The 20,275-nt window shown below is 44.1% G+C and overlaps 1 protein-coding gene across 2 annotated transcripts in view; it reads left to right on the top strand.

The window, feature by feature from the left end:
- CMTM8 (CKLF like MARVEL transmembrane domain containing 8) overlaps positions 1-20,275 on the top strand; it is a 59,009-nt gene that overhangs the window by 684 nt on the left and 38,050 nt on the right. The window lies entirely within an intron of this gene.

Here is a 20,275-nt window from a genome sequence, read left to right as displayed (position 1 = left end):
CCGGGAGGTGTGAAGGGGAGGGCTGAAGTCGAGCTCATCTCCTTAGCTCTGGCGCCCGCGCAGGGTGGGCTAAGATCGGGGTTGAGCCCTGGATTTGGGTTCAGAGAACTTGGCATTACCACCTGTGTGGCCCGGGACACGTCTCTTCCCTTCTCTGGGACTCACTTTCCTCTTTGTGGATGTGGGACTAAATCAGGTGAAATAATAGCGCTTTGTGATGAAATCGAGCGCTTTGTAGACCTTAACTCTCTGGGTACATAGATGTTACCTATTGGACGTACTGTGTGATCAGGGGCCCCCAGCCGCTCCTGGCCTGGGGAGTGGGGTTGGGGGAGGGAAGGCTCTCTGATCCTTGAGCACTTCCTACCTCTGAGCCTAGATTAGGGTTCCTTCCATTCATGAATCTGGCTACTGACAAGTACTGTCCTTGGACAAGAATTCGCCTGGATAGGAAAGACTCCTGGATCTCCAGGGAGGATGCAGTGATTTGGGCTAATAAAAGGGATTGATTTGGTACTTTGCCATTAGTAGGGCATGGTTCAGAATCATGGAAATGTCACCAAGGATGGGACAAAGTCCCGTTTGCTTGGCCATGGGTGTGTGTGTGGGGGGGGGGTCATGGAAATAGCAGCCTGTCTGGGGTAAGTGGCCTTGGGTTTCAGTTCCAGCACTGCTACTTTGAGACCTTGGGTAAGACACTTTAGTCTCTGAGCCTCAGTTTCCTCATCTGAAAAAAAAAAGTGAGGATTGTCCTAGGTGATTTCCAACGGCCCTTCTAGATTTACATTCATGATTCTGACTCGAGTTTTTCTTTGTTTGTTTGTTTACTCAAGCAGCCTCATGGTGTTGAGGGTTGAGGTCTGGGAATCCAGATTTTTTTTTTTAGGCAGGTGTTAAAAGTGTTGTCTGGTAGTCAGAACTTCTTAGGAGTCTACTTTGTGTAGAGGATTGTGAGGGATGGCAGACGCCAAATAAATTGAAGAACTAGTCAGTGCTTTCAGGGAGGGGCAGAAAAATAAACAGGAGCAAAACCACAGTGACTTAATTCGTACATAGTAATGTCAACAAGTGCAAATGGCTTACAGTGTATGGACTGTATAGTATATGAAAGTGGTCAGGGCTGGGGCAAGGTGAATCTGGAAGGACTTTTTGGAGGAGGGTTCTTATAGGGCTAAGTCAGAAAGAGAAGGAAATGTAGAGCTTCCTCTTGGGAATGTTCTCATATGTAGTGAGTCCTTAGTAAATATGGGATATATGAACGGCTGGCAAGGTTGACCCTTGAGATGTAGTAGATGATGATGGTGGTTATTGTTAACATTAAAAACATAACTTTCAGGGCAGTTAAGTGGAGTTAGGAAGACCTGAGTTCAAATCCTCCCTCAGACATTTAACACTAGCTGTGTGACCCTGGGCAAGTCATTTAACCCCAATTGCCTCACCAAAAACAAAACAAAACAAAAAACCAAAAAAAAAAAAAAAACCAAACCCCATGGCCCCATAATTTTCTCTCCCAGTTCTCTTATAGAATCATACTGAGTATCTCCCCTGCTAGATTATAAGGTCCTCTAGTTAGTCAACAAGCCTCTAGCAAGCACTATAAGGGTAGGGCCTTCCCTATCTTTGTCTCTTCCCCAGTGCCCAGTGTGACTGTTAACAAGTCACTTGGAGCTGCCTTTTTCTTGTCTCTAAACTAGTGGTAGAAAAAAGGCAGTAAGTTCTGGGAACTCACGACAGGAACTCTCCAAAAAAACCTCCAAACTGGTGATAGAACTAACTGCACTGCCAACCTCCCAGGGCTGTTCAATTCAACCAAGTTGTTCAATGTTCAACAAACTTTATGTACCATTTATCTACTGTGCTCTGACTGTTCCAGGCACTGGGGATATAAAGGCAGATATGAAGTAGCCCCACCCCTCAAGGAGCTTATTGGAGAGATACAGCTTGTGAACAGGAAAATAACTAATAAAAGTAATAAGGAGCAGCTAGGTGGCTCAGTGGATAAAGCACCAGCCCTGGATTCAGGAGGACCTGAGTTCAAATCCTGCCTCAGACACTTGACACTTACTAGCTGTGTGACTGACCCTGGGCAAGTCACTTAACCCTCATTGCCCTGCAAAAAAAAAAAAAAAGAGTAATAACAAGGGAGTGATTTGAAGAGTGTGGTTGGTGGCACTTGGGCAGGGCCAAAATTGAAATGAAAATTAGGGATTCTCTTGAGGAGGAGAGAGGTTGAAAATGGATTTCTCCCAATGGGCACAGGCAGCAGTGTTGTCAGGGTCTGTGACTGTGACAGTGTGTGGTCACTCCCCTCACTCACACAGATAAGAGCTCTTCTCTAACTTGGGGAGATTCACCAGAGGCAGAAAATCGTATTCCCCCTGTAGCCACTGGCTCGGAGCTTCTCCTTGGTCCGTGGATGACAGACAGACACTGGCTGTCCTCCTGCTGTAATTGGGCACAGACTAGCAACTTTGCCAACATGATGGATCCTGCAATAGCTTACATCCCATTGGTGCAAACTGTGAGAAACTGTGGTCATTGTCTTCATGTGGCATCAGATGTAGATGGGACCTTGCAGATGGCTTAGTCTAAGTTTCTCACTTTACGAAATAGGAAACTGAAACCCAGGGGATGATGAGACTTAGGATCCTAGATCTCGAACTAGAAGGGGAAAGGGTAATAGAATAAACATTTATATAGTGCCTACTGCATGCCAGGCACTGTGCAAAATACTTTACACATATCTCATTTGATCTTCACAATCTTGTGAGGTAGGTGCTGCTATTTTACAGTTGAGGAAACTGAGGCAGAGAGAGGTTAAGTGACTTACCCAAGGTCATTCAGCTAGTAAGTGTCAGAACATAAATTTTAACTCAGTCTTCCTGACACTAGGGAAGAAATATTATGGGCTGTCTAGTCGAATTTCCTCATTTTAAAGAGGAGAAAGCTGAGGCTGAGTAAAGCAACAAGAGGCATAGGATCATAAGTTCTGGAGCCCAAGAAGCTTGACAGGACTTTAGAAGCAGTGTGAAATGGTGAATAGAGTCCTAGACTTGGCATAAGGAAGACCTGGGTTCGAATTTCACTCCTGACTCTAGCTGAGTGAGCTTGGGTAAGTCACTTAACTTCTCTGAGACTCAACTTCCTTATTTTATTACCTAGTATCCCCTTATGGGGATGCTGACCACTCAGAGTGCGTGCCTCAATGAGGTAAACTGTTCTGTGGGCCTTAAAGTGTGATCTGAATGTCAGTTATGGCTAATTGGAAAAAAATGCCCAACGGCAGGAGGTGCAGCAGCCTGTTCTCTGGGATGATGTGGGAGGTCATGGGATGGCCTCTGAGGTCTTGTAATTCTAGAAGGAGGCACTTGCAACCTTTGTATACACAACAATGACTTGGGGCTTCACTATCACCTGTCATTGGCCAAGAAGCGTTTCTGCCTCCTGTGCCCTCCCTTGTTTCTCTGCTCTCTTGAACCCCCAAAAGGGAAGATCTGTAATGTTATGATCTTTCTTTTTTGTTTGTTTGTTTTTTGTTTGTTGTTTTTTTTTTTTCCCACACAGCTAGTAAGTGTCAAGTGTCTGAGGCTGGATTTGAACTCAGGTCCTCCTGAATCCAGGGCCGGTGCTTTATCCACTGCGCCACCTAGCTGTCCCTGGTATGATCTTTCTAAGCCTCTGTTTCTCATTCTGTAAAATGAAGGTGGCATCAAACTTACATAGAAATGGAACCACTAATCCCTAATAAGGGTCCCTGCAGCTGCAGAGTAACTTAGTTTTAAAATATAATCATTATCTTCATCTTACTGTGTTTTTACTTATTTTGTCAAATATTTCCCAATGGCATTTCAATGTATTTTCATGTTTGACATCTCTGGACTGGTTGGCCTCTAAGGTTCTTTCAACTCTAGACCCGTGATCTTGAATCTTATCACTTCTCTGGAGCTCAGTTTCTTCTTCTGTACAAATGAGAGGGTTAGGGTTTAATCCTGTCCGACTTTTCATGACCCCATTTAGGGTGTTCTTGGCAGATATACTGGAGCGGTTTGCCATTTCCTTCTCCAGCTCATTTTACACATGAGGGAACTGAGGCAAAGAGGGGTGAGTGACTTGCTCAGGGTCACACAGCTAGTGTCTGAGGCTGAATTTGAACTCAATCTTCCTGACTCCAGGCTCAGAGCCACCCTATTGGACTAGGTCCTGTCCAGTTCTAAATCTGTGACCCTCGGATGAGGTCCCCCTCCAATGGTCAGGGCTGCCTTTGCTCTTTATTTAAATGTTATTGCATCTATATGTAGATGTTGGTGGGGAGGGTACAAGGTTGACTTGTCTTTGGCTCTTCATTTGACTGGGACGGCCACAAACCCCAAATCCCTCAGGGGTGGTCCTGCCTATGTCATCATTTTCTTGGTGGATCCCAAGGATTACAAATGAGAGATCAGGTTGGCAGAGCTCGACCCAGGAATGCAAAGTTCCGCCCATCTCATGCTGTTTACTTTCTACCTCCTCTTTGATGAAAGTAAGCATGGCTTTTAGGAGCTGTGAGGGGTGTTAGGGTTAGACATGGGTCTTTGAAGAGAGGAGCAAAAGTAGACTCATTTATACCTTCTTGGCTGGGGGCACTTTTCTTTACAATAACCTTATGAGGTAAATTGTCCGGATAGTGTTCCCATTTCACAGCTGAGGAAGCGGCTTCAAATGCTTCAACATTAGAAGCTAATGTGTTTTTATTCGTGGAAATGGCATTAAAGATGATATATTTACCATTTGCTCTGCCGCTGCTCCCCAAGGACCATGGGACTTTTTCATCTGACTTGCAAATCAAACCTTCCATAAGTTCCCTGGACTGCTTTTTTTGGCCTTTCTTTGTATCCCAGCACTTAGCACAGTGACTGGCATACGGTTCACCCACCGACTGACTGACTGACTGATGGGCACCCACCTTGTTCCCCATTATTGAGCAAACCACATTGTCCCAGTCACACAGTTGACTGGGTTGGGCAGAAACACAAGACCTAATTGTATTTGTCAACATGTCATAGTGAACAAAATGCCTCCCTTGGTGTCAAGAAGACTTGGTTTTAAATCCTACATCAGACATTTGGTAGCTGGGTAGCTCTGAATAGGGCAAGTTAAACTTTCTTAGCCGAAGTCTCCTCGTCTGCAAAATGAGGATATTAATATCTGCAGCATTTACCTGGCAGGGTTGTTAGGAGCATTAAATGAGGTATTTTATGTAAAACACTTTGAAGAATTTAAAACTCTATACAGATGTCTCTTGGGATGCGTCACTTGTTGATATTTTTTAAAAAGTACTTGATTCAGGGGAATAAACTGAGCCCACAACAGGTCTGGTGTTAATACTGGGTTCTTTTTAAGAGATGATGTTAAGGATGCCTGTGATTAAGGTCAGCTTAGTAGGTTGGCTCCTCCAATCGCAGCCTCTACCTCTGAGAAATTTCTCTTTCTCCTACGTGTACCTCTTGGATTTGGATTTAAGTGAAGCAGAATTTCAGGCAAGAGGCAAAAACCACCTTTGATGATCTTGGTTGTCCTTGGTTGTCCTCGAAAACAAATAACAAACAACAGCAACAACCCGGACCTCTCCTGCCTCCATCAGGGTTTTGTTTTGGCTTTCTGGCCAAGGGTGGTTTCCATTACTCCTTTCCAGGAGAAGGAGATGATTTTGGAAGCCCAGAGACATAGTAGCAAGAAATACAGGCATCCAGTGATGGTGCCCACAGTGCCAATCAGCCGGAGAGAAAAGTGTTCAGGCGCCACACTCCCCTGAGGGAATAGCAGCTCACCAATTCTCTACCAACAACTAGGACTGTGGAAATTAAAAATGACACATCAGTCACTTCCCAACAAACAACCCCTTCATAATAATACCTTCCTATGCAAAACAGTTAAACAAAGCCACAGGAAATGGAACTGACAATACAAGTTAACTTACAGATTGGAGCTGACCATTTGCTAATGGAAAGGAAGGATGTATGCTCTTTTTTTATTTGTATTGATATCTTTTGTTTTTGTATCACTTTTCTTGCCAACTACAGTTTTCCTTTGTCCCCTACCTGGAGAGCCATCCCTTTTAATAAAGAATAAAAAAAGAAAGAGCATTGTGTTAAAACTAACTGACACATTAACTGAATCTGACAGTATATGCAGTGTTCCATAGGCATGGTCTTCCACCTCTGCAAAAAAGAGTGAGGTGCATTTTCTCATTTCTTTGGGGACAAACAATGTTAAGGTATTAGTGCCATTGAGTACTTGATACAAAGATTTTTCTCTCCAACCCATGACTTTTTTCTTATTCAATTTTCATTGATTTTGTTAATGCAAAAACTTTCTATATTATAATATTAATTTTGACTCATAACCTTTCTCATGTATACTTATTAATTTTTCTCTATCTAAGGTTTTAAACGATATAAATTCCCATTCTCATCTATTTGGCAGAGAGAGGCTTACTTTTTTTTTTTTTGCAGGGCAGTGAGGGTTAAATGATTTCCCCAGGGTCACACAGCTAGTAAGTGTCAAATATCTAAGGCTGGATTTGAACTCAGGTCCTCCTGAATCCAGGGCCAGTGCTTTATCCACTGCTCCACCTAGCTGCCCCTGAGACTTACTTTTTCTATTTAATAAATAAGTAATTGAATGAATGAAAAGGCATTTATTTAGTGCTTACTCTATGTTAGGCATGAGAAAGACTGGGTGGTGTGGTACATCTGGGTCAGGCTAGATATGGCAAATTCTCACTCATCAGAAATCCAGGGTGGGAACTGGAGTACAAGTTTGGGGGATAAGCTTGCTTATTTATTTGAATTTATTGATTTATACAATAAAAGAAGCAAATCTAAACCTCTGGTTTTTTTGTTTGCTTGTTTGTTTTTTGGTGAGGCAATTGGAGTTAAGTGACTTGCCCAGGATCACACAGCTAGTAAGTGTCAAGGGTCTGAGGCCAGATTTGAACTCAGGTCCTCCTGAATCCAAGGCTGGTGCTCTATCCCCTGCACCACCTAGCTGCCCCTAAACCTCTGTTTTGACCAACTGCTTTCCAGTTTTCCTGGAAATCCTTTTCCCATGTCCCCACCAAGTTTTTTCCTGAGTGTGGTATATCCACAAAGACTCCCTTGATGAGCTTAGCTGGCTTCTTGATGGTCGAGGTCAGCAGATTTCTCAGCTGCTGCTCTGACTCCTCATTAGATTTGCCTGCTGTGGTTACCAGTAGATTCAGCTGTGGACTCTAATTGCTGCATCTTTGGTTACTTTTTTGACCTTTTCCAAACTCTAAGGTCATGTATAAAAGAATAAACACAAGATCAAAAGAAACAGAGGTGTCATGGATTTACGGCCACATGGTGGTGTCAAGGTAGGGGAGAGAGAGAGAGAGAGAGAGAGAGAGAGAGAGAGAGAGAGAGAGAGAGAGAGAGAGAGAGAGAGAGAGAGAAAAGAGAAGAGAAGAGAAGAGAAGAGAAGAGAAGAGAAGAGAAGAGAAGAGAAGAGAAGAGAAGAGAAGAGAAGAGAAGAGAAGAGAAGAGAAGAGAAGAGAAGAGAAGAATCAGAGGATACATTTAGACAAGGCATATGATGCCTGGTCACAGGCCCTCTTTGGCCAGTCCTTCCATTTTCACAGCTGTCTGGATGAACTGTCCGTTTAGTTCCACTTTCTTTGCTCTCCATACCTTCATTTGTCTGTGTTTCCTTCACATTTGTTGTTTCCTAGGGTTGTTACATTCATACACTCCATTTTGTTTGGCTGTTCTCCACTGGCTGGACATCAAGTTTGCTTCTGGTTTTTCATTATTACAATGAGTGATTTGTGAGTGTTTTTGTCCAGCTAGGTCTTTCCCCCCTTTTATTGACATCCTAGCAGTTGGTTCTCTGGGGCAAAAGGCTGGTCAGTTTCCTAATTTACGGAACCATGGCCAGATCAAGTATAGAAGGGTTGCACTGATCCACAATTCTAGTGAGGCTAGTTCTAGTTAGAATTCTATTAGGATAGACTGTGTTTAGCTATTGGTTCTGCCAGAAATGGCCCATTTTTTAAAAGGAGCATCTTGATTTGACAGGCAAATACATTCAAAGAAAGTTTCTCCCACTGGAGTCAATTCAAGTGTTTTTTCCCCATTTTACACCTTGTCATAATAGAGGCAGGGGGCAGTGCTGGACGTGGCGTCTAGCGCTGGAAGACATCTTTGAGGCCGTCTAGGGCAGAGCCTCTTCATTTTACACATGAGGACACTGAGGCCCAGGGAATTCAAGTGACTTCTAGGATCCTCAGTCTAGACTTGGAAGAGACCCTGGAATCCACCTCACTCAACCTTCTCATTTTATGGACGAGATAACTGAGGACCAGAGTTCAAATATTCTGATTTTATAATGGCTCTTAGTAGGTGCTTAATAAATGCTCGTTGATGATTGGTTTGTCACTTTCCCTCTGGGCCTCAGCTTCCTCACTGAGAAATGGTCCTGTGACTTATGAACAGGGGACAAAAGAGTTCTAAGCCTGGAGTCAGGAAGACCTGAGTTCAAATCCAACCTCAGCTACATACTACTGGATTTGAACTCAGGTCTTCCTAACTGGGCAAGTGTGTCTGGGCAAGTGACTGAGTAAATCACTTAATTTTGTTTGCCTCAGTTTCTGTGGTATCTGTAAAATGGGCTGGAGAAGGAAGTGACAAACCACTCCAGTATATTTGCCAAGAAAACCCCAAATGGGGGCATGAAGAGTCAGACGTGACTGAGCAACAACAAAGAAAAATTTTTACTAGTTAATATTTTATTAACAATATTAATGTCTTAATGCCAGTGCCTTGTAGATTCAGATCCGGGAGGGATCTTAGGGGCTGCCCCATCTAAACCCCCTCATTTTATGAAGAAGAAACTGAGACTCAGAGAGGTCATGGCACTTGCCCAAGGTCATAGGGTCCTAGTTCTAGAGAGGGAAGGATCTCAGAGCCACATTTCTTGGAGGAAGACTCTGAGACTCTGAGAGGAAAAATTACAGACCCAAGGAAGGTCTCCTTGAGCTAAAAATTCTTCTTCCAAGTCATTCTGGCTTCCTGGAAGAATCCCTGCTGTGGCCTCAGCACACATAGGGTTTTATCTCTTGCATTTATATTTCTCATCCCTCAGTTGCCCAGGGATGAGAATGCACTCTCTGTCTCTGTCTCTGTCTCTCTGTCTGTCTGTCTTTCTGTGTGTGTCCCTCTCTCTTTCTGTGTCTCTGTGTTTCTCTCTTTCTCTGTCACTCTATCTCTCTGTTTCTCTCTCTCTCTTCCTCCTTCTCCCTCTGTGTGTCTCTCTCCCCCTTCCTCCCTCCATCTCTTTCTCACACGTATACACACACTGTCACACATATACATATACATATACACATACACTCTTCTTTTTCACACACATACTCCCTCACAGACACACTTTCCCCCCCCCCCTCTCTCTCTCTCTTTCTCTCTCTCTCTCACACACACACTCACTCACTCACTCCCCCTCTCTCACTCTCCACTGGCTCTTCCTATCTGTCCCTGCCCCCTCTCTCACTCGAGAGGAGCTGTCGGCCTGGGTAAACTTGTTGGGTAAGGAAGCCTCCTGAACTCTTTCCATGAATTCAGGTAACGCCCCATTTGCATGACTGTGTAATGTTTGCACACCCTTTTAGCAAGAGCCCAAACTCAGAGAGTGTGTTCTGTTCTCTCACAGTAAAATGCACCCAAGAATGGCCACCCTGAGCAGGGAGCTTTGGTGATGAGGGATCAGCCGGTGGTGGGGGTGAGACCTCAGGGTGTTCTGGGTCTGGGTTCTCAACTCTGTAGGTCTGGAACCTCGATGCTAGGCTGTGATGAAGCATCCTGTTCTTGGGATCGTAGAGTCAGAGCTGGAGAGGACCTCAGTGGTCTTCTAGTCCGCAGTCTTCGTTGTACAGAAGATGCTGAGGCCCAGACAGCACAAGTAGCTTGTCCAAGCTTCCCCGGGTCATAACAGCAGAAAGAGGTTTGAGCCCAGGCTCTTTGACCCCCATCCAGCATGGGTCAGATCTCGGGACAGTCGCCTCACTTGGTCCAAAGAATGCCACGTTAAAGTGGTCACTGCATGAGGTGTCGAAAGAAATGCCAATCCTGGGTCTGTAGCATGGGAAGCAACATGCTGGGCTGACCCCGCAGGCTTGATATGAGCCTCAAGAAACCTATACGGATGTTGGGGCAACTGGACGATAGCCAAGTGTCGTTCAGACCTAAGACACCAGGATGGCCAGAATACCAGTGAAATGGCCCAGGAGATGAATGCCAGATGTGTGGTCAGAGCACCTGCTTCAAATCCCCTCCCGGACACTGACTACTCATGTGATGTCGGGCCTAACTCTTCTTCCCCATCTTAAAAAACAGGAAGTTGGGGCAGCTAGGTGGTGCAGTGGATAGAGCACCAGCCCTGGAGTCAGGAGGACCTGAGTTCAAATCCAGCCTCAGACACTTAACACTTACTAGCTGTGTGACCCTGGACAAGTCACTTAACCCCAATTGCCTCACCAAAAAAAAAAAAGAGAGAGAGAGAATCAATGCTTAATAAATGTTTGTCGGCTTGAATTGAGTTTCACCTCAGCTTCTGACTATCTGCAGTCGAGGAGGGCCCTTCACCTCCCACACAACCTGTCATTGTCTGAGCTCCCAGTCCCAAACAGGGCTAATTACCCTGAATCCTGACAGGATGAACTTTGAGCCCAGCCCAGATGCCCAGATGGACCCATGATGCCCTCCATGTGCCTTCCAGGGATGCTCATCCTGGGCAGCTCTCCACTCTATCCTCATGGCAGCTCCAGTCTACCCCCATGGTGGGAGCCTTTCTCCCTTTCTCCTGTCATCACAAGGATGCCAGCGGATCTCTTGTTTTGCTCACCTTCCCTCAGCTTTGCCACACGACCATCTTCTCTTCCTTCCATACCTTTCTCCAGCAGCATCCTTTGTTCCAATTCTCCTTTGAAGTTCCTCATAGGTCTGATGTGACAGCCCAAGCTGTCCCCCCCACGTTTCCCTCTCTGGCTCATGACTGGGGGACATCTTCAATTCTTCTGACACTTGTGTTCCACATCTCATAGTAACATGATGACACTCATCTCTGCTCTAAGTGACCTTGGGCAGGTCACTTAAACTGGGCCTCTGTTTTCCCATCTTTCAAAGGAGGGGCTTGGACTAGGTAGACTCTAGACTATTCTAGAAATGTCCAGGGAACAGCTAATTGGCCAGTTCGAAGGGAGATGAGACTATGTAAGCGAGAGTTATGTGAAATTGGTCCGGGACAGACTGGAGCCAGCTTGGGAATGGCATTGAAAACCTTATAGCAGTTTGATGAGCCACAAGGGGCCCGGTTCACCATCCATCCTGCTCCTCTGTGTGAGGTCCCAGAAGCTGGTACAAATCACGGCAATGATTTCTAGGAACTTTCTATAGTTCATTAAGGTTTACAAAGTGAACCCTATTAGGTGACTGGTACAAGTATTACCTGGTTATGCCCATTTTACAGGTGAAGAAACTGAGTCCCAAAGGGGAGATGTGACTTGTCCAGGATCAGAGAACTCAATGTCAGTTTCTGCCTCCTGGGAGCCTATCATTTCATTGGGTCCAGGACATGATTTAGATGATCTAAGGCTATGTTGTGTGTGGTTTGGACAAGCAAACGCTGGAGCCTTCCATTAGGGCCTCCTAGGAGAGATGGGCACTGAGCTGGAACTTGAATAAGGAAGCTTGAAATAGCCTTCCCTGGTGAGGAGCCTCTTCCAGGACCTCAAAGGTGATTAATGTATTACTCACAATGTGATTCATTTCTATCATTCAACACGTTCTGGAGGAGAAGGAAGAGAGCTAGCGGGATGTCTGCACCATTCACAAAGCTGACTGTTGTTATTTTAAAGCATTCTATAGCTCCTGCTGAAAAGGGAAAGGGAAACCCTGCTGTTTCTTCCAGAATCTTGTAAATGCCTTAAGGAAGAGAGGATTAACTATTATATTTATTGTTTAAATGCCTAGGTGCTTAAAAAATAATTGGCCAACCCAGGCTCAGTGCTCTGGGTTCTGAGTTTATTTGGCAAACCCTTTTACTGGTGTGGAAGCAGATCCCTGCCCTGTTAGCACTAGGAGTCTAGGCTTCAACTCTAATTGGTCTCCTTGCTTCCAGCATTCCTTCTCCTTCCCCATTTTACAGATGAGGAAACTGAGGCAAACAGAGGGTAAGTGATTTAGCCAAGGTCATACAGACAATACAAGGCAGAGCTGGGATTTTAATCTGGGTGTTCTAATCCCATGGCCTTTCCATTACACCGTGCTGCCTCTCATACTCAAATCATCCAATGGCTCTCTGAGCTCATCTTGGAGAATGTTCCCTCCACCGAGACAGATCACAACCCATCCACCGCTGCCCAGGCTGCATCCTCCCTAAGGTTTATGACAGAGAGTCTACCCAAAGCTCAGGAAGCCTTCCTCTGTTTCTCCGGACGTTGTGGTGGGGCCAAGGGGACATGCCACATTCACCTGTCATCTCTGGGCTTTGACTCGATGCAAGTTATGAATAGCAAAGTGGTGTCTCCTCAGAGTAAAATGAAAACATCAGCTATTTCTTCAGCAGTTTAAAGCTCCCCAAACTAATCAGAGCACCTGTTCTGTTTCTTTTTTTTTTTTTTTTAGTGAGGCAATTGGGGTTAAGTGACTTGCCCAGGGTCACACAGCTAGTAAGTGTTAAGTGTCTGAGGCTGGATTTGAACTCAGGTACTCCTGACTCCAGGGCCGGTGCTCTATCCACTACGCCATCTAGCTGCCCCTACCTGCTCTGTTTCTATGGCGTTTGAGGTGGCTGGTTTTTTATAAATGGAATTTAAAAACTTGATTATAGTGTGCCAAAAGTCAAGGAACTCTTTAAAAATTATTTGTTTTTGCAAGCATTTATTATTCCTCTCTCCCACAGCCTCCTCCATTGAACAATTAAAAAACAAAAAATAAAACCCCCCTTGCAAATATTCATAGTCAGTTAAATTCTCACATTGGCCAGGTCCCAAAATGTGTCTCATTTTGCATTTTAGGGCCCATTATCTTTCTGCCAGAAGGTGCTTGGAGTCTTTCATCTTCAGGCCTCTGGCTCTGTGGTCGGGCATTGCATCTGCCTGAGTTTTAAAGCCCTTCAATGTTGTTTTTCTTTATTATATTAACATTTGTTTAAATTGTCTTCCTTGTTTGGGTCACTTCTCTTTCCATCAGAGTTCATAGAGCCCAATTTGCCCTAAGACTCCAATGTGTCATTTATTATAACACAATAAAATCCCTTTATATCCTTATACCATAAATTGTTTAACCATTCCCCAGTTGGTGGAAAACCCTTAATTACAATTTGGGGCCACTAGGAAAAGAGCCACTATAAATATTTTTGTGCACGTGGATCCCTTTCTTCTTGTTATCTCTTTCCAGTATAGACCTAGTGGAAGAACCAGCTGCAGCAAAGGGGATGTGTGGTTAGTCAATTTCTACACATGGTTTCATATCATTCTCTAGAAGGACTGGATCAATTCAGAGCTCTACCAACAGAGCTCTGGTGTGCCTGCTTTTCCACACAGCTCCTCCAGCATTGGTCACTAAAGGAAATTTAATATTTAAAGATAAAACTTCAGCTCAGTGGTGTGCTAGATAGAGCACCAGTCTGGGAATGAGGAAGACCTGAGTCCAAAAACCTGCCCCAGATATTTCCTGGTCTAGTCACTGACCTTTTCTCACTGTCACATTCCCTATGTGTACAATGGAAATGATAATAGTGCCTTACCTCCCAAGTATGTTGTAAGGATTAAATGGGATAATGTTTGTAAAGCACTTTGTAGACCTTAAAGCACCATATAAATGATGCTGCTTCTTTTATTATTATTATTATTAATTATTATTATTATTATTAGTCATGGCCACACAGTGAAATCTACCCTGAGGTTGAACTCAGTGGCCCCTAAGGGTCCTTCTAACGCTCAATCCATGGTCCCTCCCCACCAATAAATCTAATTTGGGCCACAGGTGAGCCCATTGTATGGTTCTTAATACCGAAATTAAGGCCAGTGTCTGCTTTCCAGTGTAAGACAAGGCATACTGATAGGGAAGCAAATGGGTGAATAGAAATAGAATATTTCACAATAGAAAGCCAATTTTTGGAGGTGGCCCTAGTGGAATGTAGCATGGTGGGTGTATGTTGGGCCATGCCAATTTAGGTGACAGGAAATGAGGACTTCATACTAATTGATTAATTATGTGGTGACAGCCCAAATGGCTTCCTTAAGCCTTGTTTCTGCTTCATTTTTTTCTCTCAAACTAACAGAGTGAGAAACTTTGACATTATTGTATATGTCACTGGGTAAAGTTCAGGTTTTGTGATCTTTGGGGTTTTAGCCCCAAACAGGTAGTTTTGACATGTGACTAGAACTTACAGAAAAACAAAGACGACCACTTAGAATCGGGATCTTAAATGGGGAAGGCTGGTGTGGGGAAAGGGAAAGAACACTCACCCTGGAGTCAGAGGGTCAGAGTTCAAATGCTGCTTCTGATGCTTAGGAGCACTAAAAAAAATAAGATGTTTGTAAATCGCTTTGCAAACCTAAAAGCACAATGGAAATGCTTATTGTTTATTATTATTATTACTATTATCTATGACCTGCAAAGCTCAAGCTCCATGAGCCTCAGTTTCTTCGACTATAAAATGAGAGGATTGCACCAGATCAACTCTTAGATCCCTTCTATAACAAATCTAGTAGCCTTTTTACCTGTGAGTCTAAAGGAGACAAGAGTTGGATACAAAAGCATCTCCATTTTAGCTCTTCATCATTATTTTGTTGGTGTTCAGTTGTTCTTCAGTCATGTCTGACTCTTCATGACCCCATTTGGAGTTTTCTTAGCAGAGAAACTGGAATGGTTTGTCATTTCCTTCTGTAACTCTTTTTTTTTTTAGAATAAAATCATACTTTATTATGTATAGGGTATTGGAATAAAAGGTTTTCAAAATTAAGTCTTTAAAAATGCACAACATTAAGTTGTCATTAGATATTAATACAGTAGACTAAAATTTTTGTGTAAACACAATTTGAGATAAATTTAAAATTAAAGAGAAAGTCATTATAAAAATTAGCAATGCTTACCATTCTTGAATTAATACCATTACACATTATGAATATATATCTAGCTCATTTTATAGATGAAGAAACTGAGGCAGAGGTTAAATGACTTTCCCAGGGTCTGAGGCCTGATTTGAACTCAGGTCTTTCTGACTTTGCCCAGTGTTCTGTGCAGTGGAGTGTCACATAGTACTTTAACAAATATGGAGGGGGGAAATGGACTTGATATCTATCTCCAATGATTTGGAGGTCTGGAAGAGAAAGATTACATTTGTTCTACTTGATCCAGAAGGGTAGAACCGGGGAAGTTGCAAAGAGACAAACTGAGGCTTGGTATAAGGAAAAGCTTCCTAACAATTAGAGTTACTGCCTTGCAGCTAGTGGGCTTCTGCTCACTAGAGGTCTTTAGGCAAAGGTTGGCTGATCGTTGGCTGTAGATGTAATTCTTATTCAGATATGGGTTGGACTAAGTTGCCACTAAGTTGCCTTCCAACTCTGAGAGTCTATGAATGAATGAGTGAGTGAATAAATACCCATAGAGTTGGAAACCAGTCATAATACAAAAAGTAGGTGTAAAGTCTGTCCTGTTCGTCCCATACATGTGGCACCCCAGGCTAGAACTAAGAGATGTCTGCCGTGGCACTCTTGGGATGCTTCTCCTATAACAGAAAGAGTGTTGGTGTTGGAGACACAGGACCTAGGTTTGAATTCCCTCTTTTGTCACTTACAGTTTCTGGGCCAATTTCTCAGTCTCTCTCAGCCTTGGTTTCTTCATCTGTAAAATGAGAGGCCTGGACTAGATAACTTCTTATTTAGAGTCGGGTTCTCCCAGTTCTAAATCTCTGATCCCACAATCTGTCTTCAGGAAACGGGAGAGAACCAAGGCATGTGGAAGGGACCTTGAGTCTAGCCAGCAGAGGGCAGGAGCCACTCAGCCATTGTCCCCTCTGCCCTGAGTCCTGGGGAAAATAAAATAGTAGCCACTGGAATGTTTTTAGAGGCCATCCACAGAAAGCCCTTCCAGGGTCCTCCCTTGCATACTAACCCAGCCAGGGAGGCCTGGATTTCCCAGAAATATATGGTTCCCACCCTGAAACAATGGGCTGTTTGCCCATTTGGAGTTAGGTCATGGCTTTGGGAGAGTCAGCAGCCAGTCTTCCCGTGGTTCTGAACCATGATGTCCGACTCTCTCCATCTCAAGATGACGTTGCTACATGGTGGGTTTGAGCCCACCTTCAGAATTCTTTGTACATTCTTGCTTGTAGGAAAAAGCTCCCCTTAGCTCCTGGTAATGGATGAAGTGGCCGCTTCTCTGAAATCCCCAGACTTGGGTAGTTATTTCTCACCGTTTTTGTAGCACCCTCCCCGCCCACCTTACTCCCGCGCTTCACCATGCTGGGGAGCTGGCCCCAGAGGCATCAGGGGACTGGCTGTGGTGTCCTGGGACATCCTTCCCCTGGGGACCAGCCACAGCTTTAATTTAGCCCTTGTAGGGTGATACTGTGGTTGCAGAATAGTCATCTGTGTGTTTCTCAGTTTAGCACAGTGCTCGCTGCTTAATAAATGCTTCTTGACTCACCCTGACTTTGAATATTATCCCCCCACTAGACTAGAAGTTCCATAAGGGCATGGCGGTATCTCCTCTGGACTTTATCACCTCAGCATCTAGCACACACAGGTAGATCATGAGATCATAAAGTTAGAGCAAGAAGGAATCTCAGAAGCCATCGAGTCCAACCCCCTCATCTTACAGAGGAGGAAACTGAGGCACAGAGAGAGATTAAGTAATTTGCCCAGGGTCCCACAACTATTGAAATATCTGAAGCAGGATTTGAACTCGGGTCTTCTTGATTCCGAGGCCAGTGCTCTATATGGGCCACGTTGCTGCCAACTAGATGCTCATTAAATGTATCTTTGATGGTGGTAGCATAGCAAGAGAGAGTGAACTTGGAGTCACAAAGATTGGAGTCCAAATCCCTCATCTGACACTTACTAGCTGTGTGACCCTGGGCATGTAACCTTTCTCAGCCTCAGTTTCCTCATCTGTAAAATGGAGATAACAGCAGCACCTACCTCCCAGGGCTACCACAAGAATCAAATGAGATAATATATGACAAGCAACTAGCAGAACTTTTTAAAGTGTTACATGAGCTATTATTAGTGTTTATTTGGGCAAATAATAACTGCTTTAAGTATCACATATCACTTTAAGACTTTATTTCATTTGATCATCACAACAACCCTGGTAGAGAGGGGCTATTATGATCTCCATTTCATTTTTATTTGTTTGTTTGTTTGTTTATTTGTGGAGCAATGAGGGTCAAGTGACTTGCCCAGGGTCATACAGCTAGTGTCAAGTGTCTGAGGCCGGATTTGAGCTCAGGTCCTCCTGAATCCAGGGCCAGTGCTTTATCCACTGCGCCACCCAGCTGCCCCCCCCCAAATGGTTTACTTTTTTTTAAGATCCCCATTTTAGAGATGAGGAAACTGGGGGACAGAGAAGTTAGAGAGGCTTGCCTAGGTCACACAGTGAGTGTCAGAGGTAGGATTTGAACCCAGGTTTTCTTGACCACAATGCATCATTCAATCTACTATACAGTGTTGCCTCCATTAGGACAAGGTCAAGCTGACTCATTCAGCCAGCTGGCATTATTAAGTGCCTACTATGCACCAGGCTGTGTGCTTAGCACTGGGGAATACAAAGAAAGGCAAATTAAAAGCCAGTCCCTGCCCTCAAGGGGCTCCCCATCTGATAGAAGAGACAACATGCAAACAAGACAAACAGAGGATAAACTAGGGAGAGTCTCAGAGAGAAGGTGCCAAGGCTAAACAGGACTGGCCAAGGCTTCTTGCAGGTCAGACATCTCCTGAGCTGTACAGGCAGCCCAGAGGTGGAGATAAGCTGGATGTAGGGGGAGTCAGCATGGCAGCCTAGCCTGGTTCCCAGAGGTTGGATTCTCTGCAAGAGTTTTTCCAGCCACATCTCAAGAAGAGGGTGTGCCTAAAGTCTGAGGGGTTTGGGATCTGTCTCCATAAAGGCATCATTAACATGATGAAAAATCAACATCCTTTGCAGTCGGGAAGCGCCTACCCCAGGGCATTACACAACCTTAGTATTGTATCTCCAGGACTTGGATTCAAGGCTCAAGATAACAATTTTCTCTATTGTTCCTCCTTCTTCTCTGGGAGAAGGCTTAATTATCAGCTTACTGGTGTTTAAGGGAAAGATGTTCTAAATCTTCGAAAAACTGGCAGTTCCCCGGAGTCCCTAAATCTCTAAATCGGGAGGTGTGTGGGAAGCCTTCTGGCCTGTGCTTGAGCTGAAACAGGAAGCTGGAAGGCAGATTCCTTCAGTACCCAGGGAAGGGGAGGTGCTTTCTTGTCATTCATTTGCAAAATAGATGGAGCTCGTAGGAACGATCCCATCTGGGAAGGTAGGAATGAGGCAAAAGCACTTCAGACCACTCACAGAAGATGACTTTTGTCTGGAGCTTGGGATCACTGTGATAGAACCACAGCAAAATCCTCAAGTCTCCTACTGGTGAATGTCTTCATTTTTTAATGCTTTGTTGTTGAGTCTTTTCAGTTGTGTCCAACTCTTTTTTCTTTTCTTTTCTTTTTGCAGAGTAATGAGGGTTAAGTGACTTGCCTAGGGTCACACAGTTCGTAAGTGTCAAGTGTCTGAGGTTAGATTTGAACTCAGGTCCTCCTGAATGCAAAGCCAGTGCTTTATCCACTGCGCCAACTAGCTACCCCCGTGTCCAACTCTTTGTGACCCTACTTGGGGTTTTCTTGGCAAAGGTACAGTTTGCCATTTCCTTCTCCAGCTCATTTTACAGATGAGGAAACTGCCCAGGGTCACATAGCTAGGAAGTGTCTGAGGCCAAATTTGAACTCAGGAACATGAATCTTCCTGACTTCAGGCCTAGTACTCTATCCCCTGAATCACCTAACTGCCCCTTTTAAATGTTAGCAGGTCTCAGATGTGAGAAGTTTTATGAACATTTACAAGCTATGGTTCCTGCTCATTAAAAAGCATCATCTTTCAGTATAAAAAAGGATTTTTTAAAAGAGAAGAGTCAGGGTCAGAAGCATAATTTCCTGTTCCCTACCCTTCCTTCTCCTCTTCCCCTTTTAAAAGAGGGAGGTTCAGAAAGAGTTATTGGCTCAAGTGAATGGAATTTTAAACTTTGGTTCCTTTATTTGGACTGGAGTAAATATTGCTTTGGGACAGCTAGGTGGTGCAGTGGATGGAGCATCAGGCCTGGAGTCAGGAAGACCTGAGTTCAGATCTGGCCTTAGACACTTCTTAGCTATGTGACCCTGGATAAGTCACTTCACCTTGTTTGCCTCAGTTTTCTCATCTGTAAAATGAGCTGGAGAAGAAAATGGCAAACCACTCTGGTAGCTTTGCCCCAAAATGGGGTCACAAAGAATCAGACATGACTGAAACAACTCAACAGCAACAACAACAAATAATATTTTGGAAAGTAGACGATTGAGTGCAGTTTCCAGACCATAACTTCGCTATCCCGACAAAATAAAAGGTCCTTACCCCCAAGAAAGGTGAGGGTAAAATTTTTTAAAGAGTATGTAGCTGAAGGGGCAGTGGATAAAGCACCGGCCCTGGATTCAGAAGGACCTGAGTTCAAATGCAGCCTCAGACACTTGACACTTACTAGCTGTGTGACCCTGGGCAAGTCACTTAACCCTCATTGCCCCGCCCCCCCAAAAAAGAGTATGTAGCTGAGATAATGAAAACCACTGATGCTCATTGCCTTAAGCTGCATCATAATTGATAGTCTGGAAAAAATAAGTCAGCCTCAGTTTCCTGACAGTACAGTAACACTTGTAGAACCTACCTCATAGGGTGGTTGTGAAACCGAGTTCATATGAGGTATAAAGGGCTTCAAAAACCTTAAAATGCCATATCAACACTAAATTATTACAAGACACCAAATTGTCTCCCAGAATAATTGGCCCAATCCATAGCTCCTTCCTAATGTATTAGTATGTGAGGGTTCTTAGTAGGTGGGAGATCTGGGTGGGCTAATGAGCATTCAGTACGCTTTTTTTTTAAGCCTTCCCCATAATTCTTCTCTAAATCCTAGTAAAAGCAGCCATGTACACAAAGGCACAAAGGTCATT

This window comes from Dromiciops gliroides, chromosome 5, assembly GCF_019393635.1.
Source record: "Dromiciops gliroides isolate mDroGli1 chromosome 5, mDroGli1.pri, whole genome shotgun sequence".
NCBI lineage: Eukaryota > Metazoa > Chordata > Mammalia > Microbiotheria > Microbiotheriidae > Dromiciops > Dromiciops gliroides.
This window is presented reverse-complemented; position numbering and strand designations above follow the sequence as displayed.